Below are 12,405 nucleotides of genomic sequence, written 5' to 3' on the forward strand. Positions count from 1 at the left end.
TGAGTTGTTGGACTGTGAATATTTGCTTTCTTGTGTTTGCTGATTGTACTTGAATACTTTGCTGGCTGAAATAATGGGGGAAAACCTGGACCAGATCAATTTTTATGGCCTTGACCATGGATTTGGGGAAAATACAAGGCTGGGAGCACAGAGCAACTGCCCAGAGAGCTGAAAGAGCCTAGGACCCAGGGTTGTTATAATATCTGTTTATGTAATCTGCCTAGAGCTGTAGATAGAGTAGAATAGAAATGATTTAAATAAATATATGATATGGCAAATATTAGTTCACAGAAATCCAACCAAATCTCAAGCACAAGGTACCATGTACATTCCCTTAGAACTAAAAGTGTTCTCCTACACATAGACCTTCAAATTCTATACATGGCACCCAAAGTTAGGTGCACAATTGGGCGTGCATTTATAGAATAGGGTCAGTTACATGTGTAAACGAATTAGTTTAATTGATAATTGTCAGTAATTGGCCTTAAGCTCTAATTGACATAAATTAGTAGTTATGCGCATGACTGATCTATGCCCTAGTTGAGTGGTTCTGAAACGTGATCTTAGAGGCACCCCAGCCAGTCATGTTTTCAGGATATCCACAATGAATATTCATGAGAGAGATTTGCATGCAGTTTGACTTGTTCGACTCAGTTGTCCCAGTCTCTGGAGTTATTGGTCCACTTCCCACTTTTTCTTTGGTTGCATTCACTCTCGTGGGAGTTCGTTGTTCATCCACCTAGGTGGATCACACATCCCTGTTCATTATGGATACCCTGAAAACCTGAAGGCTGGGTGCATCTAGGACCAGGTTTGGGAACCACTGCCCTTTTATGTAAACAGCGCACCCTATGTTTATAGTGTGGCACTCCAAAGGGGGCGTGGCCAGGGGAGGGGCATGGATGGGTCAAGGGCATACACAGCATTTAGGCACGGTTTTATAGAATACTTGCATTTATGCTTCTAAATGCTAGTAGTTAGGCACATGTTATTGATACCAGCTAAAGTTAGGCATGAAAATGTTTTGTAAAGCTGATATTGTATAATGGCAGTTCCATGTGAAACTGCCATTATAGAATTCGCACTTAGCATCGTGTATCCCGGCACCTAACTTTAGGCGCTGTCTATTGACTGTATCCCACATTGTCTAAAGTAATGCAATAAAGGTAACATATTAGCCTACCTGTGCACATTTGTTAACTTTGTTATGTGGTGCTTTTTCTCCCTGGGCTGAGCTACGTCTCCAGACACATCTCTTTACTGCAGCTAAAATTATGTATATTATAGTTCTGTTGGACATATATTCGGACTGATTTGTATTTGGCTGCCTGGTAGTAAATGCATGAATACTTTGTGTATAGTACGGGGCCTTTTAAATCTGTATATTTTTTTGCTGTGTTTGGAAAGGGGTGGGGATGGGGTCCATAGGGACTTCTTCCCCCTCCCCCACATTTCAAATAGTTTTACATTCCAGCTTTCTTCCCAGTCTCACTTATGTTTTGTCCATGGAATTTGATTTCTGCTGTTGACACTGTCAACCATGTGGTGGGGGGGGGGGGGGGGGGGGCAGGCAGGCAGAGGAATGGGACCATTTGGCTGTACTGTTGCTTTGTTCTTCAGTTAGTTGTTTATAAATCCACACTAATTTTTCTCATGATTTTGTTTTAGCTCCTGTTTGGTAGCTCGACTAACTCTTTTTGGGTTTGGCTCTCAGCTTTATATTGAAAATGCTAACTAATTTTCCTCTTCCGTTTTCATCTCTTACATAAGTATACAGAGGTTAAATCCACATTCTCTCATGCCTTTTCAGCTACATATGTGCTTTTAGGTTAATCTCTTAAATGCTGATCGGCAGTATTTTTGTCCCTATTGTTAACACTATTGCATCTTTTTCTGTTTGTGGATTGGCCAACTCATATTCTGCGTCAAGCCAGCTCTTTGTATTCCTTTCCTAATCACTTCTGTTACTAAATCTTGCATGCTGCCTTTTAGCAATATTACAAAATACTGACCTATTTCTTCTGTGTTCTCTGCAGCTGGGTGTTAGTGCAAGCCACGGTTTGTTCAAGAACTGACTAATGCAAATCCCAGTTAACAGGATGTCCAACTTCAGATCTGCTTGCTTTTTTATTCATGTTGTTCTACAACTTTTCTTTTCCTTATTTGTCAGTTTTTTTTAAATGTTACCTACTTATCTTGCAATTGCATTGACTCTCCACCCTTCGGATCAGGATTAGATTTAAGATTTAAATTTTTATCTTTCGTTGTACTATTGCCTCAGCCTTCATATATTTACATTTGTTGGTTTCTCTTTACCAGCATTTTGTCCATTAAATTTTGCCAGTGTAGCTGTCCTTTGTTCCCATGCTTGGTTATTTCGCCCCTGTCTTTATTACAACTTTTCCTGAACAAATAGGGAAAGCATGTAGAGTCTAGGCTTTGGGAATGTGTGTGTGTGTGAACTGGTAAGTAGATATAGAGGGGCATAATCGAACAGAAATGCCTATCTCCATGGGCGTTTATCTCCGAGAAGGGGGTCCGTGAAGGGGCGGGCCGAACCGTATTTTCGAAAAAATGGACGTTTTTGAGCTGGGCGTTTGTTTTTTTTTAGCAATAATGGAAACTAAAAACGCCCAGCTCAAAAACATCCTAATCCGAGCCATTTGGTCGTGGGAGGGGCCAGGATTCGTAGTACACTGGCCCCTCTGATATGCCAGGACACCAACTGGGCACCCTAGGTCAGTGCGGTGGACTTCAGAAAAAGCTCCCACATGCATAGCTCCCTTACCACGGTTGCTGAGCTCCCAACCCCCTCCCCCCAAACCCCCTACCCACAAATGTAACAACACTACCATAGCTCTTAGGGGTGAAGGGGACACCTACATGTGGGTACAGTGGGTTTTGGAGGCCTCCCATTTACCAGCACAAGTGTTACAGGTAGGGGGGGGGGATGGGCCTGGGTCCACCTGGCTGAAGTGCACTGCGGTACCCACTGAAAGTGCTCCAGGGACCTGCATACACGCAGGCCTCTAGGACTTATTACTGCTGTATAACATTGGCACACCAGTTTACACCTGAAGATTAATCTCTCCGAAAACGTCCTTTATTGGAATAAGCACACTTACTCACAGTTAACTGCAGATCAGAGGTTGTGCCCCACTGGCAACAAGTCTCCTTGGTAGTGAGATAAGCAGTAGGTCAGAGCTGGCAGAATGCTGTACAGTGCCCTCTTTCAGCAACATTCAAGGTAAGAACTAAGTTCTCTAACGTGGCTAACACATGGAAGGGATCTAAAACTGGCTTACAAAAATGGCCACTACCTCATGGACTACCGGAAACAAAACAGGGCACACTCTGACCCAGTAGGCAGGGGGAAAAGCACCATGGGAGAAGAGCCTACCAACTACCAACATCGTGAGACTGTAACACAAGCTAATGAAATCACGGAGCCCAATACCCTACACCCACCACAATGCAATGCTGATGTGACCCTGTAGTGCACCCAAGAGCCACATCTGGCCCAGGGAAAGGCTGTGACAGGATCAAACATATTCTGCTGTCATGGAGGTGGGTACGGCATTTGAGGCTGGCATAGAGGATGGAAAAAAAGTTTTTAAAGTGGGGTTATTTTGGTGGGAGGGGGTTAGTGACCACTGGAGGAGTCTGGGGAGGTCATCCTCGATTCCCTCCAGTGGTCATCTGGGCAGTTGGGGCACTTTTTTGGGACTTGTTCGTGAAAAAAAAAGGGTCCAAAAAAAGTGACCCAAAATCGCGGTAAAAACGCCTTTTTTTCCGATTATATGCCCATCTCTTCTCGGCTGATAACCACGCCTCAGTCGCGCCTCTGACATGCCCCCGTCAACTTTATTCATTTCCGCGACGGAGTGCAGTTGGAAACGCCCAAAATCGGCTTTCGATTATACCGATTTGGGTGCCTTTGCGAGAAAAATGCCCATCTCCCGATTTGGGTCGAAATATAGGCATTTTTCTCTTTCGATTATAAGCTGGATAGTTTGTGTTTGGGATATAAAGGTTTATGAGAAGATATAATGCTATGTATGTGGAGGGTATATCTGGGGGATGGATATTTGTGGGACATGTATTTTGGTAGGTAGGGGGTTGTGCAGGTGAGCAGATTGTGGAAGGTGTTGTGTGTGTTGGGTGATACTACTATATTTATAGGTAGCAGTAGCTGTGATGGTAAGTTAGTGTGATAGGTATGAGTGTGTATGTTTCAGTGTATAGGAGGTATAAGTAGGAATGTGTAGGTGATATAGAAACATGATGGCAGATAAAGGCCATATGACCCATCCAGTCTGCCCATCCTCTGTAACCCCTAATTCTTCCTGTTCCTAGGCGATCCCACATGCTTATCCCATGCCTTTTAAAATTCTGGAACAGTCCTTGACTCCACCACCTCCACCGGGAGGCTATTCCACACCTCCACCACCCTTTCTGTGAAATAATACTTCCTCAGGTTACTCCTAAGCCTATTCCCTCTTAACTTTGTCGTATGCCCCCTCATTCTAGGGACAGAGAGTATACATAGAGGTTATGGGGTATGTGTGCCTTATAGGTATGGTGTGTTTGTGTGTGGTTGCAGAGTGAGTTCTTGGGGAAGGTATGGGGAGGAGGGTATATGTGTTTCAGGTGAGCATGTTTGGAAGCTTGTGAATTGAGAAGTCAATTGTTTTCTGTAATGTAGTTGTGTGGATGTGCTTGGGGCAGGTGGGTGTGGGAGTGGTGGTGAACATGGGTGGAGGCTGATGATATGGTTTTGTAAATTTGGAAGCATAAGGGAGGTGACTTTAATGCCTTTTGATACCATCAATCACCAGCTGCTTCAGATTGTTGTCTTTTGCCTACTTCCTCACCTTCCTCTAGAGGCTGACTGAATTTTTGTTTTGCTTATGGCGTCAAAACCAGCCCAGAATCCTTTTTCTGGCCAGTTTTGGTTTTGGCCGAAAGGTTATTTTAATTTAATTTTCGGTCATGTTTTTGGTTTCAGCCGAAAATGACCATGTGTTTTCAGTGGAAGCTGAAAATATGTGCTTTATTTATTTATTTAGATCTTGCTCACACCTTTTTCAGTAGTAGCTCAAGGTGAGTTTCATTCAGGTACACTGGATATTTCTCTGTCCCAGGAGGGCTCACAATCTAAGTTTGTACCTGAGGCAATGAAGGGTTAAGTGACTTGCCCAAAATCAAAAGGAGCAGCAGCAGCTTTGTCCTGTTTTGTCTCCATCTCTTCCACCGAGCAAGAGTTGCCCCTCCTGTGAATTCCCCCCACCTATAGGCCCCCCTGGGCCTTTTTACAATCCCAGGTGGTCTCGGGGTGTCAGTGGGGCAGGAGCGATCGATCCCCAGTTACTCCTGCCCATTCTGGCTCTGCTCTCAAAATTTGTATGGTAAATAGAGTGCTACAAATAAAAGCTTTTGATACAGACTTAAATTCCTGCTAAACATTTTGTAAATTTGGGATGATAAGCTCCTTAGGAATTAGCCTCTCTGTGGAGTTATGACATCAGCTGTCACTTCGAGTGTGGCACAAAGTCAACCACTGTTAAAGTACCATGACTTTTAATTTCAGTTTTCATTAGCTGCGATCCATTTGTATGGAGGCTATTTTGCTTGAAGGTAAAATAGGGTCTTCCATAATTTAATTATAAAATTCTGACATGGATACTGTGGGTTTAGCAGAGGGATTCAAACTACAAGCTCTTGACAGTCCCCAGCAACCCTCACTGATTCACATTCACACAGCCAAACTTGAGTGTTCAGTTTTGGCTTTGGCCAAAACCTGGTGATGTGCTAGCTCTGCTCATTGTTGGAGGAGAGTCAGGGGGTTGTGTGGAGGCAGCATTCATTTGGCTTTAATACCATATGGGGGAAGCATATGTGTGTTGGGGGACTGTGGCTCAATAGGGACTAAAGAGTGTAATATGTAACTTCCTGTACTTTCTTCAATATGGCCTTCAGGCACAGAAACCTGTAGTGCTGCTTTAGCTGCAGTTTATTTATTTATTTATTTATTTTTTTTGGGGGGGGGGGGGGGGAGGGAGGGGCAGGCAGAGCATGGATGAGGCAAGTGGTGGGTTTTTGTCTTTTAAAATATTAGAAACCCAAGGCAGGAAGTAGCATTTCCCTTATAGTCTTCTGTCTCTCCAACTTTCTCCCCCACTCCCCTCACACAGTCTGCAACATATCCACAGGTCATTAAAGGAAGGAAAAAATGAGTCATACGTACATAAGTATTGCCATACTGGGAAAGACCAAAGGTCCATCAAGCCCAGCATCCTGTTTCCAACATTGGCCAACCCAGGTCACAAATACCTGGCAAGATCCCAAAAAAGTACAAAACATTTTATACTGCTTATCCCAGAAAATCTTAGTTTCTTACCTGTAACGGTAGTTTTCCGTGGACAAAGGATCTTCTAGCCACACCCCTTAAATATACGCCACGATGACGTGTGTGACCCGGCCATCCAATAGCAACGCTTTAAAAAGAAAGCAAAAAAATTAGCAGATTCCCGCCCATAAGTACTGTATAAATACACTTGACAGCCCAGACCAGTCAGTTTAATAATATAGCTACGACAACTAGGGAGGGTAAGGAGCAATGGTGTGGCTAGAAGATTCTTTGTCCACGGAAAACTACCGTTACAGGTAAGAAACTAAGATTTTTCCATGGACAGGATCTTCTAGCCACACCCCTTGAAGACTCCCAAGCCAACACAGGTAACAAAAACATGTAATCATTAACATGAAATATACAGTAAACCCAATGTCGGAGATCTGTTACCTGTGATAGGAGGAGGAGGACAGTTGTCGGTTACATTGCCTCCCGCAGGATTGACAGTCCAAACAATGAATCTGCCCGTGAAGCTGCATCCAAATAGTAATGCTTTGAAAAAGTATGCAGAGAGGACCAGGTAGCTGCCTTACAGATATCAATAAGAGGTGCTCTATGTAGAAATGCAGTAGAGGCTGCCATTGAACGTAATTTATGAGCAGTAACATGAGGATGTGATGCATGCTGGTGATAACAAAAATTTATACACTGAGTCACATATGATGATAAAGTTCGTTTTGATATTGGTTGTTGAGCATTTCCATTGTACGACAAAAAAAGCTGTGAAGGTCTATGGCTACCTGACGTACGGTGCAAATAAATCGATAATGCTCTGGTACAATCCAATGTGTGCAACCTACTGTGTTGAACAGATTGATGTGGAGGAGGAAAAAACACTGGTAAAATAATTGATTGATTTATATGAAAAGAAGAAACTACCTTTGGCAGAAACTTCGGATGAGGACGTAGTATCGCTTTATCATGTAATAATTGAGTATAAGGACTGTAATATATGAGTGCATGTAATTCCCCAATTTTTCGAGCTGAAGTAATAGCTATAAGAAACAAGGTTTTCCAAGTAAGATATTGAAGGGTTGTCTCTTGAAGAGGTTCAAATGGAGGTTCCATAAGTTTGTCTAAAACCAAATTCAAATCCCAAACTACTGGAGGTAATTGAACCGGAGGTTTAAGGTTAAATAACCCCTTCAAAAATCTTTTAGTGATGGGATGTGCCATGACAGTGCAACCATCAATTGAATCATGAAAAACAGAAATCGCCGCAACATGTACCTTTACTGAAGATGCAGCTAGTTGTGAATTAGATAAAGAAAGGAAATATTCCAATAAGGAAGAAATTGAACACGACACTGGGTCAAGTTGATGCGCTGTACACCAATGACAAAATCTTCTCCATTTTGAGGCATAAACCATTCGAGTCTAGTGCTTCCTGGAAGCCAACAAGACTGCAAGAACTGGTTGAGAAAAAACTTGAGAAACTAATGATTGACTTGAAGATACCACGCAGTGAGCTGGAGGTGGCTGAGATTTGGGTGTAGAAGCTGACCGTTGTTCTGTGAAAGAAGGTCTGGAATTACAGGCAGAAACTGTGGTGGTCGGACAGCTAACTGGTTTAGCACAGGAAACCACACTTGCCTCGGCCAATACGGCGCTATTAGAATGAGTGATGATTTGTCCTGGAGAACTTTCTGCAACACTCTTGGAATGAGAGGGATTGGAGGGAATGCATAAAACAGAGAATTTGTCCAACGGATAGCAAATGCGTCCTCTGCTACTCTGTTCTTTGCAGGCCACCTTGAACAATATCTCTGACATTTGTTGTTCTGTGGGGAGGCAAAAAGATCTACTAGAGGCCAGCCCCACATCTGGAACAGTTCGTGAATAATTATGGTCTTCAGGGACCACTCTTGAGGTTGAAGACTCCTGCTTAATACATCTGCAATCTGATTCTCCCGACCTGGTAGATAAATTGCTTGAATCACCGAATTGAGGGAGAGAACTAGGTTTCAGAGTGTGACAGCTTCTTGACACAGATGAAGAGAACCCATACCTCCTTGCTTGTTGATATAAAACATTGCGACTTGATTGTCTATACGAACTTGAATCACTTGGGATCGAAGAAGATGGTGAAAAGTTTGAATAGCCAATCTGACCGCCCTCAATTCCAGAAGATTGATGGAATAACACTTCTCTTGATTGGTCCAGCGGCCTTGTGTCGAGAAGTGGTTGATATGCGCCCCCCCATCCCACTTTGGATGCATCCGTGGTAAGAATTTTTGTTGGAAGAGGTGACTGGAAAGGCGCTCCTACCAAGAGATTGTGTTGATGTGTCCACCAAGAGAGCTGAAGTTTGATATGGGTGGATAGAAGAATCCTTGAAGTAAGCGGATCTTGATACTGAATCCACCTGTTCTTTAAATACCACTGTAAAGGTCTCATGTGCAGACGTGCTAGTGGAAGTACCGCAACTGTCGATGCCATATGACCTAACAGAATTAGGAGAACCCGAGCCGTTATGACCTTCAGTGATTGAAGATAGTGAACTAATTGGATAAGCAAATGAGCTCGAGGGAGTGGTAACTTCGCTAGAGACTCGTATGACACCAGATCCGCTCCGATGAAAGTCAATCTCTGTGTTGGGATCAAATGTGATTTTTTGTAATTGATCACTAAACCTAACTTTTCGAGAAGCACAATGGTAGTCTGTAAATCTTGAAGATTCTGCTGAGAAGACTGGGCTACGATCAGCCAATCGTCGAGATATGGGAAAAGGACGATTCCCTGTCGATGTAATTGAGCAACTGGTGCTATGACACACTTCGAGAACACCCTGGGAGCTGATGTTAGACCAAAGGGCAGAACTTTGTACTGGTAATGTTGCCCTTGACAGACAAACCGAAGAAATCGTCTTGAAGAGGGATGAACAGGAATATGTAGGTAAGCATCCTGCAGGTCTATGGCTGAAAACCATGCTCCCTGATTCAATAGAGGGAGAATGACTTGTAACGATGTCATTCGAAACCTTTGTTTTGGGAGAAACTTGTTGAGATGCCGCAGATCTAGTATCGCTCTTTGACCTCCATCTTTCTTGGGAATGAGAAAAAATCGGGAATAAAAGCCCTTGTTTATGTCGTGAGCAGGTACAATCTTTATAGCATTGAGATGAAGAAGTCTGCACACTTCCTGACGTAATTGAAACACCTGAGAACTGGGGACATGGAGATGTGTAGATGATCAAAAAGGTGGGGTTTGTGAAAATACCAGAGAATAACCATGTTGAACAATCTCCAGAATCCACTTGTCTGTTGTTATTGATCTCCAAGCAGGGAAAAAATGTTGAATCCTGCCCCCCACCGGACATTGGGCCTGGGAAGGGTCAAAAAGATGGCATAAGCTTTTGCTGCTGATGTGGTTGAATAGGCTTCTGAGAATGCCTTTCTCTAACCGGTCTAGCATGAAAATTGTATCGGTGATACTGAGATTTAAAATGAGAAGCTGACCGTTGAGGAGGAAAAGACTTCCTTTGAAAAAGTCTATTCTTAGTATTAAAATAAGGCAAGCGTTTATAGTTTGATTTTGAAGGCTGTTGTTTATCTTGCTCCAACGTATCTAACGTTGTACAGTCCTCTTTAAGGTCCTCAATTAACTGTTTTACTTTGTCTCCAAACAAAGAATCCCCAACACAAGGAGCATCAGCTACCTTGTCATGAACATCTTCTCCCAATGCCGACGCTCTTAACCATGACAAGCGTCTGGATGCAATAGAAGTAGCCGCAGTTCTGACCGAAGTGTCAAACTGATCATGAATAGTTCGGATCATTTGTTTAGAACTGTCTTCTAAATTCACCAGAATTTGCTGAAAAAGTGGCATGTTCTGTTGCTGAATCAATGATTGCAATTTGGATAAATCTTCCATGATGGTATAAAGGTATTCAATCTGATGGAACATGTGAATTGCAATACGTGCTGACAACATGGAAGACTGAAAGGTTTTCCGTGCTAGAATGTCCATAAATTTCAAATCTTTCGGTGGTGGATGGTTGGTTATATCTTTCTGCAACTTACTTCGTCTCATGGCTGATTTGACTACCAATGATGCATGAGGAAGTTGCATCTTCCCATGACCCAAAAAATCCTGGACCTTATATTTATTGTCTAACGACCTTTGTGTAGGTCTAATTGAATAAGGTGTGGCCCAAACTAATTTTTGATGATCTTGAAGCACCTGCGGTATAGGCAAGGCTATTGATTGCTTGACTAAATTCAAATATTTAGTGACAGATCTTTTCCCTTCAGAAATGTCCCCTTGAGATGTAAGGGGTATATGCAAAGTAGTCACTAATTTGTGTAAAAATTTTGTATAAGACTCATCCTGGACAGGAAGAGTCTCCTCCTGAGAAGTAGAAGGAAGAGCTGGAAGCGCAGGTAAATCTTGTCCTGTTGTAGTCATGTGTGTATGATGTGAAGAAGCCACTGAAGGTGCTGGTGAATTTACTGGTGATTTTACTGACAACACTTCCTGCACCGAAGGTGAAGGAGAAAAGGCACATAACTGCTGCCTCTGAGGTGAATGAGGCAGAGATATTGATTCAGAGGTGACTAATTGAGTTGATTGAACTGCAGGCTGATGCATTTTTTGCTGATTTTCTAACAACTTCGTTAGCAAATCCACTATTTTCAATTGTGTAGTGGAAGAAGTGGAAGAACGCCCTCTAGAGGAGGCATGAGAAATTGACCGAGTTGATCCCCTACATCTAGCAGAGTGGGAGGGTGATCGAGCCTGCCTTCTGCATCGCTTCTTCTGAGGAGCAGCAGATGAAGAAGAAGATGAAGAACTGGATCGAACAGTGCTTCTGCCTCGATGAGAATACTCATATTTTGAAGAACGTCGATGGTGCCGTGCACTGCCCTGCCTGGTACCGACATCGGATCCATTGCTCGAAGTCGAGCTCGATGACCTCTTACGATGTCGAGGGTTGTCATGACGACGTCGAGCATCAGCTGATCTCGAAGATCTATGATGCCGACGTCGATCTCGAGAACTGACCTCGATGTCAGTGACTTCTCTCAGCGACGCTTGCTGTCCATTTTGTAAAGAAAGAACCTGATGCCCGGGCACTGAGGCAAGGGGGAGAGCAGGAATGGACGCCACCTGATCCCCGGGCACTATGGCAAGGGGGAGAGCAGGGAGAATAGCAACATCCTGAAGCGCTGAAGCTGCTGATGCTGTGACAGCCATATGCGGTGAAGCTTTGTCAGAGGAGCTGACAGATCGAGTTTCAGACTGAGACGCTGTCAAATACTGCTGTAATTTAAATGCCCTAATGTCCAAGGATTTCTGAGACATATTCTTACAGGCAAAACAGGACTTGGTATCGTGATGTTCACCTAAACACCTCAAACATCTAAAATGTGTATCTGTGAGAGACAATTTACGGGGGCATGTAGCGCAAGCCTTAAACCCGGTTTTTTTCTGAGACATAACGTAAATAATTTACAATTGACTGACTGACTGACTGACTGAATAGTAAAAACCGGGTCGCTGTCAATCGCGGAAAAAATAAAACTGACTGGTCTGGGCTGTCAAGTGTATTTATACAGTACTTATGGGCGGGAATCCGCTAATTTTTTTGCTTTCTTTTTAAAGCGTTGCTATTGGATGGCCGGGTCACGCACGTCATCGTGGCGTATATTCAAGGGGTGTGGCTAGAAGATCCTGTCCATGGAAAATAGTGGATTTTCCCGAGTCCATTTAATAATGGTCTATGGACTTTACCTTTAGGAAGCCGTCCAAACCTTTTTTAAGCTCTGCTAAGCCAACCACCTTTACCACATTCTCTGGCAATGAATTCCAGAGTTTAATTACACGCCCTCCTTTTTTAATACGCGGAATATATTTGGCCTGGGCTTCCAGGATGGTGTTTTTGAACAGCATCCACGCCTGATGTAAATTTTTTGACCCTTGCAGCCGCTCCTCTAAGTTTTTTTTTCTCACCATTCTCCTCATTTTATCATATTCTCCTTTTTTTAAAGTT

At 43.2% G+C, this 12,405-nt stretch overlaps 1 protein-coding gene across 1 annotated transcript in view; it reads left to right on the forward strand.

Moving 5' to 3' along the window:
* Positions 1 to 12,405, forward strand: part of ABCC4 (ATP binding cassette subfamily C member 4) — a 520,751-nt gene that overhangs the window by 244,799 nt on the left and 263,547 nt on the right. The window lies entirely within an intron of this gene.

Source organism: Microcaecilia unicolor, chromosome 4 (genome assembly GCF_901765095.1).
Source record: "Microcaecilia unicolor chromosome 4, aMicUni1.1, whole genome shotgun sequence".
NCBI classification, from domain to species: domain Eukaryota; kingdom Metazoa; phylum Chordata; class Amphibia; order Gymnophiona; family Siphonopidae; genus Microcaecilia; species Microcaecilia unicolor.